The sequence below is a fragment of the Staurois parvus genome, unplaced genomic scaffold, assembly GCF_062004578.1.
Source record: "Staurois parvus isolate SC_StPar_1 unplaced genomic scaffold, SC_StPar_1.0 ptg000184l, whole genome shotgun sequence".
NCBI lineage: Eukaryota > Metazoa > Chordata > Amphibia > Anura > Ranidae > Staurois > Staurois parvus.
Genome location: NW_028317980.1, coordinates 4,859,893 through 4,871,390, shown reverse-complemented (window position 1 = coordinate 4,871,390; position 11,498 = coordinate 4,859,893). Strand labels below are relative to the sequence as shown.

The window sequence follows — 11,498 nt, the reverse complement described above, 5'->3', positions numbered from 1 at the left end:
ACATACTGTAAATAGCTTACTCCTATAGCTAGGGCTTTATCTAACTTTAGCCAAAATTGCACAGCTTGTTTTTATCTATAGTTGCCCCCTACCTGCTAAAGGTGAACTAACTAAAAAAAAATGCAGTGGGGCATTAATGGAGGAGGTGTTAAGACTGGGGGGGGGGGGCATGGTGCTGGAGATTTTATTTAAAAGACAACAATTTTTGCTAATCTTTCTTCCAGCGTCGCAGCTCCAGTTGTCAGAAATGTAAACCTGGGCTGCATTATAAAAAATGATGCAATTTAAAAATACGTTCTCAAAATGAAATTAAATTGTTGAGTTCAATATTGATATTCGGGGGAAAACAACGCATTTTTTATGATGTAGAATATTACATAACATGCCCGGTTGCTCCTTTAGTCTACTTTGGTTTTCACACAGATATTAAAATTCAGTTAGGCTGCTCTCAATTCAATTACTGTAATATTACTGCTGTCTAACATATTTTATATAAATAATCGCAAAACACTGCAACATTGTCATGCTGTTTTATGATCTGCAAAATTTCATTATATCATGTATGTGTTGGGAATGGATTACATGATGATAGCCTTGTGATTGGCCAAGACTATTTTGCGATATTATAACATATTTTAATATTATATCTCTGGCTTTGGACCTTTGGTTGGCGAAACATGGAAAGAATTGTCAGTGACTATGCCCACAATATGGAAAAATATGTATTTTGTAATATACAGTATAAAATAATGTTTTTGTAAACCTCATTATAAACTGATTATGGTGTTGTTAAGTTGATTTTCTATCTAATGTGCCTACTGCGGTGATGGTTGGTTGAGCAGCCCAGCTTAGAACTTTTGTTTCACCACAAATATAAGTTCTTGACATACTGTACATGTAAGCAGGTTGGATACTGCTTAAGTAATTAGTAACTGGTCCGGGCTGGGTAGGGAAAGGGTTAATCTGCCTATTCCTAGTTCGCAGGCTTTTGGACCTCAGCTGGCCCACCTATGGTATAAATTGAGGGAAGGCCTGAACACTCTGCTGCCGCCGTTTCCTGCCGAAACTAAAAGGACGGACTGCTGCGCTCTGTAGTCTGCTGCCACCACCATCGAGGGTACCAGAGTACTACCAAGAATAAACTTTGCTTCTATGGTCTCTCACCTATAGAAGCTATTCCTGGGCTTCCAAACAGTTTAGTTAGTCTAGGGACATGGGCTATTGCACTCTATCCTGTTGCACTATAAGACTTTCAGTAAAAGCCTGTTAAATATGTCTTGAGCCTGGTCTGAAGTTCAAGGGATGCATATTGGTTCTGGCGTATCCAAAAGAACCTGGGCCTGTAAAGCACTAGAGGGGTATAAAAGTACATTACACCAGTGTTTCTCAACCTTTTTTCAGTCAAGGCACCCTTTAAAATTATGGACAGTCCAGAGGCACCCATTAAAATTATGGACAGTCTTTAGGCACCCCATTCCAAAATTGGGTGCCTTAAGACTGTCCATAATTTTAAAAGGGCACCCCATTCTAAAATGTGAAATACTATTATAATAGTATATAACTCAGCAACATCCACATACAGTTGCAAGAAAAAGTATGTGTTAGAAGCTTTCCTTAACCTAATACCTAATATCTTCTTATTAACAGTACTAACATAAGTATGAATGAGTTGGATCTTAATAGAATAATTGAGTTATTATATTTATATTTGTTCTAGATTGGGAAAAGTGAGTAATTAGACTTCATAGTTTGTGAATTTATATATGAACATATATCTTGGGTTTCCTTTACATTCAAGCCACATATGGTAGCAATTGGTCTACCATCCTCCCCCATCTATGTAAGAGATAAAGTTACACTCAGACTTTGAGAGAAGTAGGCTGGAGGGTTTGTTATATATATATACATCTGTTTCCAATTATCTTTGTGGGACTACAAGTATATCAGCCCATTTTGAGGAAAAGGTGGGGGCTGGATTGCTTTCTAGAGCAGGACAAAGGTTTAAAGCTTACATTCTTTGGACAGCAAGGAAGGGAGCTGCTTGCTCATATCTACACACATTCATATTATACACACACAATTACATACAATTTTATTATTAAGAACTTAACTATACTTTTTGGACTTTATTTAAACATTCTGTATTCCAATATTTTATTTCTAATTTTATGCAACGTTATTATTAAATCATCTTTTTGAGTTTATACAAGAAATGGAAGGACTTTCTATCTGAACATTTCTCATCAATACAAGTTAAGAAAATATCGAGACAATACGATATTTTACAGTGGCGAGCCTCCAGTTCGATTCGTTTCCGCCGATCGCTTATTTTTGACTTTTTTCTTCTTCATCTTGCTGAGAGGGAAGTTGTTTGCAAATTCAGCAAAATATGAACTCAAGCTTTCAGGAGAAGTAAAGTCTGCAACAGATGAATCGTCGGCATAATCGAGAACCTAAAAGCAGAATTGGTGAGAATTTTGCGCAATTGCAAGCAACGCTGTTCCTTGGTGATGTCATTTCCCGCCAAGAGAGAAAAGACGCGTTATGTAAAGAAAGACCTTATTAATTGGTAAGTAATGGATTTTATTGATGAATTATCTAGAGAGAGTAAGTTAGAATTCAAGAATCTGTCTACATTTGTTAAAGATAATGAACTTTGGCGGTACATGTATAATGAATGCTTACAGGCTAATATTAAGATAGAAAAATCTAAGTTTTCCTTTAAGAAACTGAGCAAACAAGTTAGAAATGTAATGAAGTTAGTTAATGTTTTTAACGCCATGATTTTTGATGTTCCTAAGACTGCTGATTGTGTAATGAAGCAAGATCAGAGCAGTGTATGTGCTAATTGCCAGATTTTGACTGAGCAAATAGATGATCTGCAAAGTGCAATTCAAACAAAAGACATTCAGTTATCTGACCTGCAGAATGATGTAAAAAGAATTTGTGTGAATACTAAGGCAGAGAAACAATACTCTTTTGTACCAGAGATCCAGTCTATAGAAGGAGACCCTATAGATCAGGAAGAAATGTGTAAGAGAAAATTAAGGGATAAAGTTGCAAAACTTAATCTTAAAATCCTTGATCAGCTCATGAAAATTTTGAAGGATATGCCAGCCTATGATATGGACGCCGATGCTTTCTATAACATGGAGGTTTATGAAAATTTTTGTAATAATTTTTGTTTAAATCAGGAGCAAAGAAATTTTCTATTCTGTTTATGGCTCCCCAGCGTTATGGCATGTAGATTAATCAAAACGCCATATATTGAGGATGATGAGGAAATGCATAGCAATGCATCAGACCGACTACGTCAATTATTGAAATTTACTACTGGAGAGGAAATTCCTTCTTTGGAAATCTTAGACTCCTTAAGAGCTACGATTAATGATGATCCTTTTGAATTTAAAAATAGATTTTCTAAAGTATACAAAATGATATTTAATTTAGACAATGAGACTCCTTCTATGGTAAATGCTTTTGTTAAAAAATTCAAGTATCTTGATCCAGCATCTGTTATTATTGCTACTGGAAAAAATGATTTAGATCACGCAGCTAAAGTTATAGATACATTTAGAAGGCTTAAATTAAACAATCAGAAGAAGGAAAGTTTAATTGTTCAAAATGGAGAAGAGAGAGAGACCATGTGCTTAGCCACACCCAGTTATGATGATGAACACGTCACAGGCAGGACGAGAGTCTCAGAGCAGACAGGAAATACTATTTGTTTCTATTGTAAACGATTTGGTCATTTGAAAAGAGATTGTATTCATTATAAATTAGATTTACAAAGAAAAACTTTGGAATTAGAAGACCAAAATATAATTTCTGAACAATCTGCTCCTCCATGTTCCAACAATAGTCTGTCTGAGTTGCCTTATGCCTCAGAAGTTAAAAAGATCAGTTCACTGAGAGTCAACAACAGCTTAAACAATATGGTAAACAGTGCTGTTGTCATTAATAGGAATGGTTTACTGCCATTGCCGACATTTAAATCAGGATCAAATCGAGATTCTTCTTCTTTACTGTTGGAATATGTTGCTCCACATTTATTGGATGAAAGTGGAAGGCCCAAATCAACATCAATTGATTCTTCCATGTACTGTAATGTTGGAAGTATTTGTACAGCAACTGCTGACATGTCTTCAGATCATAAATGGCCACATACAGGAACCAATCTTGAATTGGAACAATTGGTTATATCACATACAGATCTTTGGAGTCGAAGCAAAAATGATGTAGGTTTGTTTAAGGATTTTGATGTTGACATTGAAGGTAGAGACCCTAAGCCTCAACCTCAATACAAATTGCCATTAGAATCAATTAATCCAATCTCTTCCATTGTAGATGAGTTTTTACAGCAAGGTATTTTAAAGAAAGTACAATCAGTGGTGAATAATTGTATTTGGCCTATCAAAGTTGATAATTCATATTCTTTATCAGTTGATTTCAGGACATTGAACAAATGCATCACAAATAACAGATCTATTGTTCCTGATTGTAACATAATGTCACATCTGGATGCCAAGGCCAAAATATTCTCAGTACTTGAAATTGCCAATAGCCATTTGTCAGTACCCTTAGCTAAGAGTTGTCAATATAAACTTGCCTTTAGCTTCAACAAAGAAACGTATACATTCACAAGATTAGCCCCAGGCTTAGATTTAAGTGATGGGATTGTTCATGAGTATTTGGGAAAAATATTATCTAAATTCTCTAGGCCAGAATGTATTGTCCAGCATGTAGACAAGCTTCTCTTGTCTACACAAAATAGAACTGAACATATCACTCTTTTGTCTGAAATATTTACGTTGTTACAAACAGCAGGATTGAAATTGAATACAGAGAAAGTTCAGTTGATGAAAAGACAGGTGGAATTCCTTCATATGCAAATTAGTCATGGACAGAGACAGATGTTGCAAGAAAAAGTTAAAACTATTTCTGCTTATCCAATTCCAACAAATCGCAAGGCTTTGCATCAGTTTTTGAGTGAAGTAAATCATTGTAAAGATTTTATACCCAATTTTGCAGAAAAGTCTAGATCATTATTTGATCGTTTGAGACAAAAAGCTGGTGTGTTTGATCAATGGAATCAAACTGAGAAAGAAGCTTTTGAACTATTGAAATGGGATTTGCAGAATGCTACTACATTAAGTACTGTTGAGTTTTGTAGTAAAGTTCCTTTTGTTTTAGAAACCAATGTTTCCAATAATGCAATCTCAGCAACTTTGTCACAATTAAAAGAAGATAATAAGAAAATAATAGGTTTCTTCTCAAGAACTTTGACAAATATGGAGAAAAACTTTGATGCACATATGAAAAAATTGTTAAGTGTTTTCTTTGCAGTCAAGGTAACAGAAAACATTGTGAGGTCAAGTAAGATCATATTACAGACACCTGATTCATCACTGAAACTCCTAGAGGAAGATGGTTCAACAGACAATTATCGTGAAAAGTATCCTATATGGTACAAAACACTGTCATCCAAACACATACAGATAGAAGTAACAAAAAGACCTTTTCAGGAAAACATACCAACACATGTTTGTACAGCTGTAGGTGAGAAGTTTGTACCTCATGTTTTCAACATAGGAACTGAGAAAAGTTTGAAACCAGTATGTATTACTGCAGATCAGTCTTACACTACAAGAAGTGAGCCAACACAGAAAACAGTTACGCATTTTTCCAATTTTATAGAGATAAGATCAAAGGCATGATCCTTTGTCATCTCTGGGTTGATACAAAACCTTTCTTTGGTTTTGAAACCAAGGTTTTAAATCATGACCAATAATGGAGATGTAGCGTCCTGTTATATTTATTTTTGTTTATTTCAGGTACTTATATAGCGTCGTCAATTTTACTATTTTATATGTAGTGCTTTTTACATATATAGTACATTCACATAAGTCCCTAACCCTCAAGAGGTGTATAATCTAAATTCCCTAACTCACAGTCATACATACACATACTAGGGCCAATTTAGATAGGAGCCAATTCTCCTACCAACATGTCTTTGGAGTGTGGGAGGAAACCGGAGTACCTGGAGAAAACCCACACAAGCACAGGGAGAACATACAAACTCCAGGCAGGTGATGCCATGGTTGGGATTTGCATCAGCAACCCTAGTGTTGTTAGGCGGAAGTGCCCGCATTCTAAAATAGAACACTACAAGTCAATAAGAAGTGTTATAATGAAAATATGTCTTCCATGTCATAACTAGAAATGTTTGTGATTGTGATATGTAATATTAACAGATAAATGTAAGAGGATTAATCAATGTAAAATTTTCAATGCCAAAATAATGATACTGCATTTCTGTTACAGGAAATGACCTAAGAGTAACTGTTAAAGGAAGAAAACTCAAATATTTCTAAACCTTTCAGATGATAACACATTTTCCAAGAAGGAAATTTATTCTGGAAGAAGCTTTGCAACAAGAATTTCATTCATCATTGTTTTTGTTGTTCTTTTTATGTTCAATAAAGTTATTTTAACTTTACAGAGTGCTAGAAGAAGACAAGACATCTCAAGGCATCTCATAGAGGAAGAACTTATAAAACAACTGACTTTTGACTACTGATGAAATAATTCATTCATCAGATATATTGGTTTTTATGTGTGAACATTTTATTTTGACATATGTTTACCATATCAAGATGAGATCAGTTTTCACATGAACATTTGCAATCATACACGATGTATTTTCAGAAGTGAAAGGGTTAAACTTTTGTTACAACAGAGTCACTCTAATTAGTTAGAACATCTGTTGTTAATTAAGCTAGAGATAAGTTTTTCTAAGGTACATATAGAGAAACTTACGCAAGCTTTACATTTATGTTTTTTTTAAAAAAAAAAAAAATCATTTGATATACATGTATGGATTGAAGTTAGAGAACATATGTTATGTTTAAATGTTGATAAGGTAATTTGAAAAATGTATGGATTATAGAATTGTGTGCTACACACATTTTGGAGGGAAAATATGAAACATCTATTTTTTAAGTGACATATTTTAAAGTATTGTACTATAATGTTACAGTTATACATTTATTAAGGGGATGAATTATTTGGTAAAAGGAAAATAATAAGGGTAAAAATATTTTTATGTGATACATAACAAAAGGTTTATCAAAGAATTTGTTTTCCCATTATAGAATCAAATTGAAGATAAGTTCAGATCAATTATCTTAAGATCCAAAAACGCATGAATGGATACGAAAGTGACAAGGATGTGTATAAATGGATTAAGATAAGGAAAATGATTAAGATTCGATAAAATCGATCATTTTGAGAGGGAAATGTTAGAAGCTTTCCTTAACCTAATACCTAATATCTTCTTATTAACAGTACTAACATAAGTATGAATGAGTTGGATCTTAATAGAATAATTGAGTTATTATATTTATATTTGTTCTAGATTGGGAAAAGTGAGTAATTAGACTTCATAGTTTGTGAATTTATATATGAACATATATCTTGGGTTTCCTTTACATTCAAGCCACATATGGTAGCAATTGGTCTACCATCCTCCCCCATCTATGTAAGAGATAAAGTTACACTCAGACTTTGAGAGAAGTAGGCTGGAGGGTTTGTTATATATATATACATCTGTTTCCAATTATCTTTGTGGGACTACAAGTATATCAGCCCATTTTGAGGAAAAGGTGGGGGCTGGATTGCTTTCTAGAGCAGGACAAAGGTTTAAAGCTTACATTCTTTGGACAGCAAGGAAGGGAGCTGCTTGCTCATATCTACACACATTCATATTATACACACACAATTACATACAATTTTATTATTAAGAACTTAACTATACTTTTTGGACTTTATTTAAACATTCTGTATTCCAATATTTTATTTCTAATTTTATGCAACGTTATTATTAAATCATCTTTTTGAGTTTATACAAGAAATGGAAGGACTTTCTATCTGAACATTTCTCATCAATACAAGTTAAGAAAATATCGAGACAATACGATATTTTACAGTATGTGAACCCCTTGGGATTACGTGGAGTTTTGTATGAATTGGGCATAAAATGTGCTCTGAACGTCATCTAAGTCACAACAATAGAAGAACACAGTCTGCTGAACATAATACTACACAAACATTAGATGTTGCCATGGTTTAATTTTATGCCCAATTCATGCAAAACTCCACGTAATCCCAAGGGGTTCACATACTTTTTCTTGCAACTGTATGTAGGACACTCAACATTAGAGGTGATTTATTCTTCCAAAGCAAATACACTTTTGCACACTGGTACTGAGTAGTATTCCAATGTTTCTCTTCTCCCTCAGTTTTTCTCCATCACTGAGATAATGTGACCCCAGCAGTGATGGAGAGGGGCAAACTAGGATGCTGTGTAGGCATCTCACATCCTCCTTATCAACTGATGATGTCATTGGTTGTCAGGACGTGGATAGAAGGTTATATTGGTGCACAATGAAAACCTGTGGCTTTGTGTAACTAAAAGGGGGGCTTGTTCCACCCGTTGGCTTGTATACAAGTTTTGGGGAATTTTTAGACATTTTGCCAAGGCACCCCTGAAGAAACTTCAAGGCACCCCAGGGTGCCTGGGCACCCTGTTTGAGAAAGGCTGCATTATACTACGGTGTCAACTCAGAATGCAAAGGAAGAACAAGGTCCTTGCTAAAGGCAACTAAGTACGCATTCAAGACACAAAGCAACCAGTTAGGCGTGGTACCTGCTAAGGTGATAGGTCCTCTAGTAGTGATGGGGCTCCCTCCTGAGCAGGCCATCTCCCATGGCAACAGGGGGCAGACCAGCGTTACGGAGGCCCTCAGCCTAGCCACACGGTACAGGAGAGGAAGAGTTAACACAGGCATGTGGTCCGTGCTATAAGTCTAGGGGATATCATTCTGTTAATGGGAGTGAGGTAACAGAGGTATGCTGGTTGGTGGAGGTACCGCGGTTAGCAGATAACAAAGCCTCAATTCGGCAGAGTTCCCATAGCTAGGATGCATTCAGCCACTGAGTGTCAGAGGCTGTAATACTGACACTCAGTGGCTGAATGCATCCTAGCTATGGGAACTCTGCCGAATTGAGGCTTTGTTATCTGCCAAACCCAGCTCTGATGAAGAAGGGACCACCCTTCGAAACGTGTTAGCTTTTATCTCCCATTTGGATGGAATTTGCATGTGACCTGTAACCCTGTGTGGACTATAGTTATTTTATGCCTGTTTTATCACTACTCTTGTGAATATATTTCTTTAATAAAATTACTCATTGTTTACTGAGGTAATGCGCAAGGTTGGTACACGCTTTCTTTTATCCCCGTCTACAGTTTTATCAAGCTTCCCCAGCTTCATGATAGAGCTGCGCAACCTCTGATCAGCATTGCATAAACATACTGTTTGTTAAATAATCTTCCTCTGGTCTGAGTCCTTGAGCGCAAGAGATAGTGGATGTTTAGTAAATAACCACCATTGCCTGTTGGTAGCAGCACTCTAATGCCATCATGTGTGGCCTGTCTTTTGAAATAAATTCTTTTAGACACTCTGGCCATCGGTGGCAAGCACTCTGACGTCATCATGCACAATGGTGGACCAGCAGTGATGCATAATAAATGAGGATGCTGAGGGCCCACTCACGCTCATTAGAACTTAAGAAGTGGCTTGGACCTACTATGAAACATCTTCAACTTTACAGATCAAGTTCAGTTGAATGTGACTAACTACTACTAGATAAGTCATGACCTGGAAAAATGAGAACCTTAACAGGCACCACACGAGTGGTTACAGAGTCTAGAACTGTTTATTGCATCAAAAATTTGGACAGGCTAAAGTGGGCTTCCTGGTTCTGAAGGATAGTAAACTGGCCCTTTGGTTAGAAATTTCAGGGCCAGGACGAGGGGTGGGATGAAGGAAAGACTGCCCAGGGTGCAATGGCTTGCTGTAGGGATGGGGGGACCTTCCTTCTGTGGCAAGGGACAGGAGTAGTGACAGTTCCATTAAGCCTACACATAACGAACTGGGGATGGGGGCGCATTTTTGCACCTTTGTCCTTGGCACTGGATAACTTGCCCCAGCACTGCACCTAAGCACAAGTCCTTGTCTTTTTGTAATTGATTGCTTGTAGAACTTTTAGGGCATGGAATTCTTCAAAACACTCAGTAACATTTACCATAGGGCACTTTTTTCCTTGTAAATGTAGCACAGGCTAAACTCTCCCAGTTGGGGTCTATGAGCTAGCTTCAGAACAGTCTAAGGAATCACAGCTAGGGACCATGAGGCAAATCTCTTTGGCATCTACTGGTAGCTAAAATGCATTCTTGTGGTGCTGCACAGTTTGCGGGGGTCAATCGGGGTCTTTACTCACAAATCCTAGGACAGATTCCTCCACAGATTCGATCCCCTTGTAGAGAAATTCAGCTTCAGAATGATCCCAGGTCACCAGAATCAGCAGAATAGCAACGAAGTCCAAAAGAGGCTTTAGGGGCAAGCAGCCCCCAAATCTCAAGGAACCTTCCCTGATGGGGAAAAGAAGTCTCCTCGGGGCTTGTGACTATTCACCACCTCCCAGACCACCTTCTGGGCAGACCTCCCTAGGGATTGGCCAGGACATAGTAAATATTTAGGCCAATCACTTAAATTTCACACATGCTCTGGAAGGAAACAATAAAAACCCTAGCCTGTGGAACCATGAGCAGACCAGAGTAAATGATTATAAAAATACAAAAAATAGTGCAGCGCTAACAACCTATACTAAAATACAAAAGAGATAAATGAAAATATCACATATAGAATGCACAATAAATATTCAGTGTTAGGTGCTCATAAAATGAATACTATGTGCAGCAGTCCATAAATGCCAATGATGGTGAAAAATCACAGCAAAACTCCGTGAGGTGATCACAGTGCCACCCAGTGTGCGGTCAATCCACAGATGGCCAGGATGGCCCCTCACCTCCTTGATGCGACCCACTGGGCCAAACAGCTATGTAGGTGACCTTATGCACCCAATAAGGTATCATCAAAGGATGGAACGTATGGATAGATCCCTCCAATATCTTCTCCTATCTCATGTAAAATGACAAAGATCAGCTTTTTCCCATATCATGGGTGTGTTTCCATGGTTCTCATGCTAAGAAATGCATGCAGCTCCACTTGCTCCACAATCGCTCCAGAAATGGCGGCGACGCCAGAAATGACGTCACCGCGCCACCGGAAATGATGTCAGTGCGTACCTTAACGCGTTTACGTCACGATCCACGTGACGTCCTCAGAGTCATTTTATGAGCACCTAAAACTGAATATTTATTGTGCATTCTATATGTGATATTTCCATTTATCTCATTTGTATGTTAGTATAGGTTGTTAGCGCTGCACTATTTTTTGTATTTTTATGTTCTTTCCTTGTGGTTGAGGCGAGTGTGTGCTGCTTATTAATAGGTGTTCCATTGAGTGCAGGAGTTTTTTTCATTATCCAGAGTAAATGATTACTGCTCCTCTGGTTACAAAAAGATCCAAAAAACT

The 11,498-nt window shown here is 37.0% G+C and overlaps 1 long non-coding RNA gene across 1 annotated transcript; it reads left to right on the top strand.

Annotated features, from left to right (window-relative positions):
• Positions 1-1,605: 1,605 nt before the first annotated feature.
• On the top strand, positions 1,606-9,272 carry LOC149462149 (uncharacterized). The gene is made up of 2 exons (XR_016312709.1): positions 1,606-2,569; positions 6,325-9,272. It is a non-coding gene; the product is annotated as an uncharacterized LOC149462149 (long non-coding RNA).
• Positions 9,273-11,498: the final 2,226 nt, after the last annotated feature.